Genomic DNA, 12,454 nt, shown 5'->3' with positions numbered 1-12,454 from the left:
ATTTAAAAAAAAATTTCTTTTTTAATTTCATTTTTAAGTTAATTTTTAATATTTTGAAAAACTTATAAGATACTTAAATTTTCAGTGGTTAATAAGATAAAGCAAAAATTAGGAAGTCTGAAAATGAGAATAACACAAAAATGACAACATAGGCAAAGCAAATAAATAAAATAATAAACATAAACAATTATCTAAATGCTTTTAAAAAAATATTTATTAAAGTACTAAAATTTTGAAAGCTATATCTCTTTCAATTGATAAAAAATCGTATCATAAATTTAGATAATAAAGATTAAAATAAAATTTTAAATGAGCAAAATCTATAGCTGTACTTACAAATGCTGATGTCTCTCTGGATTCTTCTAATCTTATATCCAAACTCACAGAATCTTCACATATACTATCTTCATTTTCTATCAGCTCTTTTCTTTTTACGTTTTGATGTGAGAGGGGCACCAATATCTTTTCTTGGAGAAAGCACCTAAAAGTAAATTTATTGAAAAATGTACTATTGTTTAGGGTTGCTTTGAAACCATTTTCTTACTTTAAAGATTTTTTTTGGAAAATTAACTGCAAAAAATCTATTTTTTCTAATATTAGTTGAACTACATGTGTTTTAAAATCAATCATTTTAGTTTTGTTACCATTCATAATAATCATAACAAATGAATGAAATTATTGTAATACATCGTTTTAAATGATCCAATCAAAAATTGTTGGACTTTTTTTTTTAAACATTGCTTAGTTTAAAATTAGTTTTTTTCTTTCATAACCATTTAAAATAAACATTTTTACTTTCAGATAAAATTATGAGACGCGCTGCTTAACACTCTCATCCAAAACAGAACTATATAAATAATGTCGGATTTATGATTTGCATTCTACATTTTTTTAAATAATCAGTTTTCTTTAGTTTACAATAATTAATATTCTTTACTGAAGTATAAAACTTTCTTGTAAAAAATATAAAAGCATTTAATCAGTCTAAAACTACTTCACTTTTGTATGTAAACATCATTTAAGTTTGTAAAATTAATGACGCAAAATTATACTGATGATACTGATTATACTGATTAATGACGTAAAATTAAGTATAAATAAACTGATAAAGGCTGCTGCCTAAAAATGAAGAAAAAAAAGTAGCTTGTAGTCATAAATTAGTCACTACTACTATTACAGTAAAGCATCTCTGCAACAAGCCATTGTGGGCCAGGGAGGTTACAGTTTCATCAATTTGAGACCAACAGCAGAATTGTGGCTAGGTGGTCAGCATTGCGCACAAACCACCTTTAATTTCCAGACAAGCTGGTACCAATCAATCTGAAGCTTGGCCTTTGTTACAGTATTTAAAATTATTTCAAAATAAAACAGGTATGAAAAAAAATCTAGAGCAAATGTACATCATACAGTGTAACACTGTTCACCTGTATACTTCTTGTGGCACTATACAAGACAGCTTAACATTTCTGGACTATAAAAGAACTGTGAAAGTATATTTAGAAGAAATTAAGTTTTCTTCTACTGAATTTTGATGATGTCATTTGATGAATGATAATTAATAATGATATTGGCAATTATAATAGGAATTTCTTAGCAATAGCATAGCACTCAGATAAAGATTTTTCGTAGATAATTTTGTTTAATTTCAATTGCATTCCACATGTTTTTAAAATTTTTTTTAAATATATAAAAAAGAATTCTGGCATTTAAAGCTAGCTGATAACAAAAGTTGATTTAGAAAGAAGGAATGAAAAAATAGTCCCTCGACAGTTAATTCAATAAATGGAATTTAAATTATGCATAGAGAGATCACTTAACTTGACAAATAAATAGCTTGATTCTAAAAATAAATTTAAAATAATCTTGAAATTAATTAAATTTATAAAGTATTTAATGAACATAAGAAAATTTTTATTATTGGTAAATCTCACTTTGATGGCAGTGGGTGCACTTGAAAGAGTGACTAATGTACCGGCTGTTTCATACCGAACAGAAGGGCTACTGGAATTCAAAATATTATAAATACAGCAAATGAATCTTGATCTTTCAGAAGGGTTACCATGGCAGACCTGTAAGACAAAATGCAATGAAAAATTATTCCACACACTCATATAATACATTACTGAAATAAGCCAAATATATTTTATACATGAAACTGAACTGATTTGATGAGTCTTTGTACCCGATATTTCTTGTGAACCACTTTTGGTATATTTTTAGCGGTGCTGCTTTCACCACATGCCAAAAACCAAATAAAATACTGTATCCTATAAATTCAAATTTCACTTGTACCATAATAACTTTTAAACATAAAACATGAATTTCATAAATAACTGCAAATCCATATTAAATGTTAGATCCCATACAACTGTTTTGTTATGCATCTGCACCCAATGCCAAAGACGGAATCTAATATTGGCATCAGTGAAATTTAAAATTCACTTGTATTACAGTTAATTTTAAGCAGCAGTGGTAGGTAGGTTATACAGTGGCAGTTAACCTTAAAAAATTTAAAAAAAACACAGCAGTGTAGGGTATATTAGGCAAATATATACTGAGTAGTGGCACAAGAAGATCAAAACAAAAAACCTAGATATTAAAAAAAATAAATCTCTCTTACACAGGTAAATCACATATTGTGATTAATACAGACTAGGCTATAAGTTGAAAATACTTGCCTCCAACAATAATTTATTCTTTGTTATATTTTAAAAACTACAAATTATACACCATGGTATTTATTTTATAAAAACTGACATGAAGAAAATATTGCTAGATAATAACCTTATAAATAAGTTCAACTATAACAAGTTGCAATAAGTCACCAAACGTGTGAACTTGATCAATGCAGGATCCAAGATAATTCAGAGCACGTTCCTGATCAACATCATAAAGGCATTTCTTTTGCAGGACATGTCCTGCTCCGTCTCCAAGAAATTTGCTGCAAGTTCAGGGGCATCAGGAATCAGAAATTCAAAATTCCTAAAAAGAAAAAAGTACATATTAATCTAAAAATAGGCCGCAAAAAAAAGAACAATAAATTGAATATTTTCAGGAAAAAAATTTTTTAACATTAAGTTAATTTATAAAAAATTTTGGCATATAATTCACACTCAATATGTTTTAGACATTTTTTATAAAAGACTTTGCGAAAATGCATTCTCGTTGCATTTGCTTAAGCGGTTGGAGTAAAAATTGTCGTTGGAGTAAAAATTGCACCAATTGAAATTCAGCTGTACTTTCGAATTCGACTAGTGCAATCTTTACAGGAATTTCGTTTATCACAATATAAAGAAAATTTGAAATAAAAAATGCCTTTTTGGAGAAAAACTGTTTCTTTCGGTATTTTTTTTTTAAGTAATATTGTGGTGCATCATTTGTCGACAGTAAGCGGAGAAATATTGACCCCACTGCCTGTCTCATCGAAGTGACACTATTCAAATTTTGCCTGATGGCCAATCCATAATAGCTTTGGATTTTATCAATCATCACATCTGTGAGATGGTTTTTACCTGATAGAGTTTTTCCATCAGACAATTTTTGCCCTTTCATTGAAGATTTGAGGGGACGAAGGTGACTTCCCATTCTCTTCATAACATGGCCAATGCATTCAACTTCGGATACAAGGTAATCACTTCCATAAACATCTAAAGATTTTAAATGATCATAAGCTTTGGAGTCACCATCCCCTAAATAAGTTATGTATCTTGCATTGTATAACGATAAAGATCGTCGAAAAATTGCTGATACGCCCTCAACTTTCATTCTGCCATTGTAGCCACTGAAGTTTCTTTTGCAGTTGGCACTGTGTGCATGTTTACTCTTGCACATGCAATATTTAGTTAACACTTCGACATCGATAACTTTACCAGTATCAATGCTAGTGGCAGTGACAATTCCATTCAAAGAGGAGAAACCACGTTTCTGCCAAGTTCCATCTAACGCAACTCCAATATTGCGACTGCCGTCGTTTTCTTGAACTGCCTCTTCAATGGCATTTTTCATAGAATCTTGACAAACTTCATGGGTTATCGATAACAAACTTTTGTTGTAAGCACCAAGACGTGTTGGTGAGTTTGGCAAATTCATGACTGCACACAAAGATCGAGCTACTTCAGCTCCTTTTCCAATGGAACGCATTCCATAAACTAATCTAGTATTCACCTCGTACGGTTCTGAGTTAATGTGAGGATGTAAAACATGCTTTTTTGAGTTTGAAAATGTATATGACGTATCACAATTACTGCAATATAATTTAATAGAGACAGCAAGTTCAGAATTATTATCAACCATACTCAAACCGAGGCCATCTGCACCACATTGCTTACATTTTGTATACAGTTTAAAAATTTCTTCTAGTAAATCAAAATCCATTATAAAATTCTTAGATATTCACGAAGAGTATGTTTAATACGTTGTATTGATATGAAAAAGCTTTTTCTCACTTGCAGATTCATTTAGAGTTTCTGTAATATCAGGATTCGGATTTTCTTCATTGACTGCATTTTTTTTCTACCACCAAAGAAACAACCTTTTCTTTTCTTAAAAACCCTTCCTTTAGAGCATGGCATTATATTAAATAAATATAAAGATATATTTATAATATATAAAAAGTAACGATTTAAGGAGTTATATATAACTAAAACAGAAATGAGCTCGAAATCAAAATTCGTGTGCCATTCCTGATATTTGACAACAAATGCAAGGCATATACAACATTATTTTTAGATGTACCGTAATATAAAGTTAGCTTTAAGCTTTCATGTATATAAGAAATAAGCATTTTAACTTATAGCTTACAGCTAATATAAAGTAATATGAAAATCCGCGAATCCTGAGTTTCGTTTTCAGCATGGGTTGTCAAAAGTGGGCGTGACACATCTGTTGTTGTTGTTGTTGTTGTTGTTGATTTACGTCGCACTAGAGCTGCACAATGGGCTATTGGCGACGGTCTGGGAAACATCCCTGAGGATGATCCGAAGACATGCCATCACAATTTTGATCCTCTGCAGAGGGGATGGCACCCCCGCTTCGGTAGCCCAACGACACATCTAATGGGTCACTTGTTTACATTTTCAAACGTAAATTTTACTAACTTCTAATTTAAGTATAAACAAAAACTATACATCGTTGGAAAGGTCTTTAATTGTTTTTTTCAAATATGTAAAAATCTCAAAATTGATTTTTTGATATATAAGATTTTGATACAATTACATAAGATTTTTTATTCTAAAATATTTAAAAAATTTTATCAAAATTTGCAAGACAATTTTATATATTTTACAAATTTTAACACTGTTTGCAGCAGAAATGGAATACAATTTCACAAAAACAATGTGTAAAAAAGCACTTGACAGTAACAAAATTTGAAGATTTCAAAGCAGATATTAAAATTGCATATTCTATATAAAAGAATTTCAATAGTATCTAAATATCTTTTGTTCAGAATTTATTCCTGGTAAGTTTATCTTTATTATCTAGAAATAAAATTTGTTTTATATATTAAGAAGAGCAAAACTTTTCTAACGTGACCAACTTGTCTATCTTGTTTATTCACTAAACTCAGATTTATCTTTGAGTCTATTCTTAATTCTGCATTAGTTGTCCAAAGAAAACTTGCTGCTATGTTTTATATTAGAATTTCCATTAATAGGTATAATTGTCCTAAAAGCCAACCTTGAATGGATTCCAAGAGAAAAATTCAAAGGGACTTTGTAAAATATAGGTTTGTAAGCATAATAAGAGATTTAAAAATGTTGAAATGAAAATCATATTAAATTTTCTAATTGCATAGATGTTTTACTGTACTGATACTATAAGATTTTATGATACTGATATTTATTAATAGTATACGTATTTTAGACGTCAAACAAACTATACATGCATTTTTTTTTAAAGCCCAGTTTAATAATAAATGTACACATCTACAAATATTGGTGTTGAGACAAACGACAGTCTTAAGTACTTTACTCTGAGATAAATTCTTAAAATGCTAAAAAACGAAGGAAAATGTAATGCAAAAAAATGAATGACTCCATTATATTATAGATAGCAATAATTAGATTTAAAAGAAAATTACCTTTTACCATGTAACCTTTCACATCTATGTGCAATTTTCTTTCAAACAGTTTTGTCAGTTCCAATATACAAAGAATTCTAAAACAAATATTAAATTTTAATATCCTATGAAAACTTAAAATTGCAATCATTTAAAAATATGATATTTTTAATTAATTGCTTACAGTATCTAATAAGTCTCAAAACTTTAAAAGTACCATTACGGCCTTCAGGAAATATTTCTATTATTCCAATTGAAGTGATATTGTGAGAAGTTCAATTATTTGACTAACACAATAGCAAATTGGTATGTTTAAAATAGTATATTTAAAATATTAAAATGTAGTTGTTGTCAAAATCAATGTAGTAAGTGAAATTTATTGAATCAACAATGAACTTACAAATATTTTATTTTAAAACCACCGTTGAACACCAAACCCAATTTTGAGGTTACCGCTACCATTGTTCAACACCATAGCCTTGTAATTCTGAACCCAATCCAGAAGACAAGGAAACTTCAGGATCAAGTATTGGGAGGAATTTTGGAGAATTTACCTCATTGGAAGGCAAGAGCTCTGTCCCCTGACCAACCACGATTCTCACAAATAATCCACATTAAACATAAAAATAAAATCTTTCACAAAATGCGGTAGAGTTAGCAATTATGCATTACATGTGTGGAAAATCAGAAGTCACCACTAGAGAGCATCATTGAACTTATTAATATTCAATTTGTAACCGCAACCTTTATCAAAGATGCTTGTGAAAAAACACCAACACATTTTTTTAGTATTAGTATCATCCTGTCTTATGTACATCATGTTGTAGATTAATATGCTTTTGTTACTTACCCCCCAACTCATCATTTCACATTTAAGTAGTTTTCCTTATTAAGTAAACGATATTATACATATAATACCCAGTGAAATACAAAGCATAATTTGACCTGCTTTTACGTAGTTATCATACATATGGTTAGAGTCATATTTAAATATCTTTAAACAGTAACTGACATAGATGAATAGACTCATGAAAATGTCTTAAAAAGCTGTTCCAGAGAAAGTGTTTCGCAAAAACCCAGAATTCCGCAGAAAAGTCCCAAGGGCACCGAAAAATAAACATTTTCTCAAAACCATTTAAGGTTTTTGAAATTTGTGAATATATATTTAAATCCAATAAATAATCCATTATCTATTTAATATTTAGATTATTCTTACTAAATTGTATAAATAAAATGTCAGTGAAAAGGAAATGCATTCACGAGAATATTTATTTCTAATTACAACATATTAAATAAATAATGAAAAATATTAGCATTTATAAAAATATTTGCAGTAATGTTTCTCATCAGACTTTTCAAAATTCCACAATAAAGACATGCGTTTCTTTGATAACCATTCTCAACATTTATATTTATTCAATGATCATTATTCATTTTTATTTTTAAAAAAAAATATAATTCTGCTTATTTTATTCGTTTTAATCTAATTAATACACTACGCAAATTCAGAGCTAGACTATAACATGGCACTCCAGAGTTGCGAATTCAAATGTCTAAGCACAAAATCTAATTTTAAAAATATTATATATAAATGATGAAAAAATTTATATTAAAATTCCAAGAATATTAGCAGGGTTTCTTTGATTAGGTTTTCAATTGCTAATGAACTTTAATTCAGTATTCTGCCAAAAGAAGGTCAATTATTTAGGATACTGTAGCCAGAAAAAATTTGTAGCAACTAATTTAAAGGACCATAAACTGGAAGACAGTTTACTACAAAAGATTAGCCTTTAGAGAGTTAAGTGAGAAAACTCACCTATGTCAAAGCCCTAAAGAAGTAATTAATTGAGAAATAGAATTATATATTAATTATCACTAGGTATAGAGATTCCTTACATACATTTTAAGATGTTGGATTAATTTTTTTAAATATTAAGATTATACATTAATGTATTAAATTTTACATTAATATACATTTGAAATTAAACTTCTTCGAGAACACACTTAATTTTAAAAAAATGAAAATTCAATTATTTTTAGTTGCTTATTTCGACCTATAAGATGATAATTCGATTTATAAGATGATAATAAAAAAGCTTAAAAATATAAATCATTATAAAAAAAAGCTTACCACCACGTTCACCATTATACAGACGAGAAATAGACACCAATTTCAAGACACTAAAGTCTGTATATAAATCACGGACAGAGCAATGATTCAACAGCTTTCGAGTTGATAAATCCATTGGTTGCTGCAAATGAAAATAAGTGCTTAAATTAGTATCACCAATATTAAGAAAACATAAATTAAATTTATGAACATTAAAAGTTTAAATATCTGACTATGATGTGGACTTGATGTTAGATTCAAAAAAATTCTGAAAATATTATTCCTTTTCATGTTTTGAAGTAACCACCAGCAGCACAAAAAGATAATGTGAACACACTGAACAACTTTTGATCAGATTAACAAAAGACTGTTTATTGCAAATCAACCACATACCTTGAAATAATTACTTTTAAAAGCTTTTGTCCACAAAATAAATCAAAATCCTCATTGAAATAATAATTGCATCTTAAAAAATTATTAAAATATTTACAATTGATAAATTTTAATAAAACATCGATATCTTCAATATCTGATCTTATTTAGAGAAAGTAATTTTTTGTGTCGTATTTGTACTTAAAATATGTTTTGCACTAATTTATTGATGTCGCCTTGAATGATTAAATTTAAAGCCTAGTATGTGGTTTTATTTATTCATTATTATTTTGGATTTTAACCAAACCAAACCGATTTACATCAGAATTCAGCACTGTTACTTTTAAGAGAAACTGTTCTCCCAAAACAGGAATGTTTAATCCACTTTCCATTACATAAGATTCAGAATTAAATTAAGTAAACTATATTTTATACATTCGCAAAAAAGAAAATCTGTAAAAAAATTGCTGAAAGTGCTAAAATTTTCAGAAACAAAAAAAGTTTAAGAAGAGTTAAATAAGAAAAAAGCTTATAAGTAAAGATATAAACAGTAAATAGACGCTAAAAAATTTACGAAAACTAATAAATCCATATTCTAATAAACCATAAATAGTCCGAATATGTCAAATTTGTCAGAATATGTCAAATTAGACAGTTTCACAAGGAGGGCTCATACCACAGCTAAGTTAACGTGAAGAATTAATCAATCAAAATCTTGCTTTGTAATTAAAAACAGGATTTTTGAAGAAAAGGAAACAAGAAAGAAAAGACAAAGAAAAACCAGGAAAAATATTTTCAAAAAATAAATAAATAAACTAAAACAGGATAACTTTTGGCACAGTATATGTATACCAGATAAGTTTTAAAAAGAGCAAACGACGAAATATAAACTTGCTGTGCTCGAGTAATATTGGCAAATATTTGCAAAAGATGATAAACTACAATAAGAAACTACAATAAACTTCAATAAGAGTCCATTAAAAGAATGAAAAAACCAATCAACACTTACATCGTTAGTATCAGAGTCTCACTCTTATGAAACTACTGTGAATAAAATTCTATGTTTATAAAAAATGCAGTTCAAAAAATCTATGCATACCTAACAACTTAAGAAGTTTTAAAAAAAAAGTTTTAAATTGATGATCAATTTTTAAATTTGGGGGGTATTTAAATTCTTAGAAATATTAATAAGCAAGCATTAAATTCAAGATAGATATAAATTTATTTTGTATTCTATGGGTCACTTATCGTTTCATTGAATTTTGAGAGAGGTTATTTTCCATGTTTGTTGGAAGGGTTTCCCTAGCTTGGGTTTGAAAATATAAAGTTCCTTTTTTGCTTAAATTTACATAGTAGACAATTATGGGTTTTCCCAGCTATGTGGAAACATCAAGACAGTATGAACGTTTTTGCAGATTTTGGTTACTCGTGAAGTATGTAGAAAGAAAAATATATTTATTTCATGATAAAATAAGTATTTGTTGGAAAAAAATTCTGCAGCTGTGGATTTAAGAGATAAACTTTAAATTCACAGAAATTAAGATTATTTTTCCTCTTTAAAACACAGTTGTACTAAGAAATTCCAATTTTGAACTTTTTTTTATTTTAAACTTTTATTTTTTTATTAATATTAATGTTTTTCTGAAGTTTGTAAATATTCTTACATATCACTGAGATATGTACATGATATTCAAAGTGATATAAACATTGCTGAAAGAGCTAACTTCAAGAGCTGAGAGAAAACTTCTGAAAAAATATGTAGCACCACCAATATGAGTTTATTTTTAAGTAAAGAAAATTAAAATAACAAGTATTACAGTGCAGATAGGGGAAAAAAAACGGAAAACTTCGAATAACTTTTGATCAAATGACCAGATTTACATGTTATGGGACTCAATCAAAATGATTCATGAGTAAAATTTTTTATTATGTTTTTTTTAAAAATAGAAAAATTATAACTGTAAGGTGTGGAAACTTTTTTTATCTTAAAGAATTTAATTTTCAAAGAAAAAACACAAAATTTGACCAAAATCAATTCAACTGCTTCTGATAACTCAAACTTTAAATATAGATTTTTTTAATAAAATTCTTAAGAATTATTCAATTGATTGTATTAAAATTTCGTATTTTGCTATTACATTCTTTAAAAGAATGCAAAATTTTACATATTTGACTTTTGACAATTTACATCACAAATTACTATTTTTTGACAAATTACATTATTCATTTACATGAAGCTTCATTATATTCAACATATGTATTATGAAGTAATTTGACAGAATAATGACTGTTTCTGAAGTTCAAAGCATATTTAATTTAAAGAATTTTCTTATTCCCAACTGCCTGTAATTTATAAATAAATTTTTTTTACAAATAACACTTTTTTAACATTAATGAAATTACAGAATGAAGGATTACAGAAAGAAATTCATGATAAACAGAAGTCATTAAGAATTTTTTTTTTTTATTTATCATATGCTCATTAAATAAAATTTAAAGTTCGACATTTCCTTAAAATAAGAAATAAACTTATTTAATGTTATATCTAAATACAAAATAAAGCTTACTTATTAGTAGCAGTCTTTTTCACTTTTTCAATTTGTGTTTTGAGTCAAGATTCTTCACAGAAGATGGTTCCAGATAATTTAGGCAACACATCAGTATCACAACATACACTAAACTTCATGTTCCTTCTCCATATAGAAAGCCTAAAAATATTTTGATTTCAAATTATTTATTTACATTGTTGATACATATTTTACAAAAATTAAGCCAAGCAAACTAAATTATTTTTTCTAAAAAATACCAAAAACTTTTATTTAAACACTGGAATTGAAATTATAATCATATAAAAATTAGAAAAGCATACTCTGTTTTTAGTTTGGTTGGATTTAACTACACTTAATAAATATTACTTAATCTACAAAAGGTACACTACTTTGATTAAATTAATTTTTATATAGTAGTGAACTTACTCACGTAAGACATAATAATTAAGTATGTTATGTTCATAAAAAGTCAAATTGTAATTTTCATTAAAAATGTTAAAATTTCCGATTTACATTAATACTCAACTTGGCTAATTGTATAGCTACACACCAATTATATATGAATTTAAAGTTCAATACAAACTGAGAATCCGAAAATAAAATTACCTCATATTCTTTCAAGTTCTTGGATAGTTTTTTAACTCTGGTTGAAATTGGTAGAGAGTGAGAAAGTTCAGAATACATGTCAGTCAACCATCGTTTTCTGTCCTCAGACTTTATAAAGCATTTAGTATAGATTCTAATTTAGCTTTCTTCACTGCTGAAAAAATTTCAAAATTATATAGAGTTATAATTATTAAAAAAAAATAATAAAAAAAAACAATTAAAAGGAATTTAAAAATTTTTGGAGAAAAATTTAATAACATTTTGAACACAAATGTAAACAAATATTTATTTTAAACAAAACTAATAGGAATATTTATTTACAACTGATAAATTACACAAAACAGTTGAATACTTATAAATTTTTCAGAAAGATATATTTATAAGTACTGCAACATAGTAAAATCATTTTTTTACTATATTTTGCCCACATGAAGAAAATTATAATTATAATGAAATTATATAAGTTTCGTATTTAGAATAAGTAAATGGTAATTCATACATACCAATTTTAAGAACAACAAAAGAACTGGAGGCATCGATCGAAGAGAAGGTGGAAGATGTTAATACCTATTTAAATAGAAGGATTATAACACTATTTATCTTTAAAAAATGAACAAATTAAATTTATAAATATAGAAAAGGGAAGCAATTCATAGTGACTAAAACAACATAATCACAAATCACTGGAAATGTGATTCATGTTATCTAAATTTATTAGCATCATCAAATGAGTTAAATTTATTTTAGTTTTAAGTTGTA

General features: G+C 27.2%; 1 protein-coding gene, 1 long non-coding RNA gene and 1 pseudogene across 2 annotated transcripts in view; 1 reads left to right on the top strand and 2 right to left on the bottom strand.

Moving 5' to 3' along the window:
- LOC107444098 (coatomer subunit beta-like) overlaps nt 1–4,374 on the bottom strand; it is a 90,687-nt pseudogene extending 86,313 nt beyond the window's left edge.
- The window catches only part of LOC122272569 (uncharacterized), a 568,266-nt gene that overhangs the window by 171,529 nt on the left and 384,283 nt on the right, over nt 1–12,454 (top strand). The window lies entirely within an intron of this gene.
- On the bottom strand, nt 5,096–8,310 carry LOC122271716 (uncharacterized). The gene is made up of 2 exons (XR_006226560.2): nt 8,190–8,310; nt 5,096–6,156 (listed from the first exon to the last, which is right to left on the bottom strand). It is a non-coding gene; the product is annotated as an uncharacterized lncRNA (long non-coding RNA).

This window comes from Parasteatoda tepidariorum, chromosome 9 (genome assembly GCF_043381705.1).
Source record: "Parasteatoda tepidariorum isolate YZ-2023 chromosome 9, CAS_Ptep_4.0, whole genome shotgun sequence".
Lineage (NCBI taxonomy): Eukaryota > Metazoa > Arthropoda > Arachnida > Araneae > Theridiidae > Parasteatoda > Parasteatoda tepidariorum.
The sequence above is the reverse complement of the archived record's forward strand: the minus strand, read 5'-3'. Positions and strand labels throughout refer to the sequence as shown.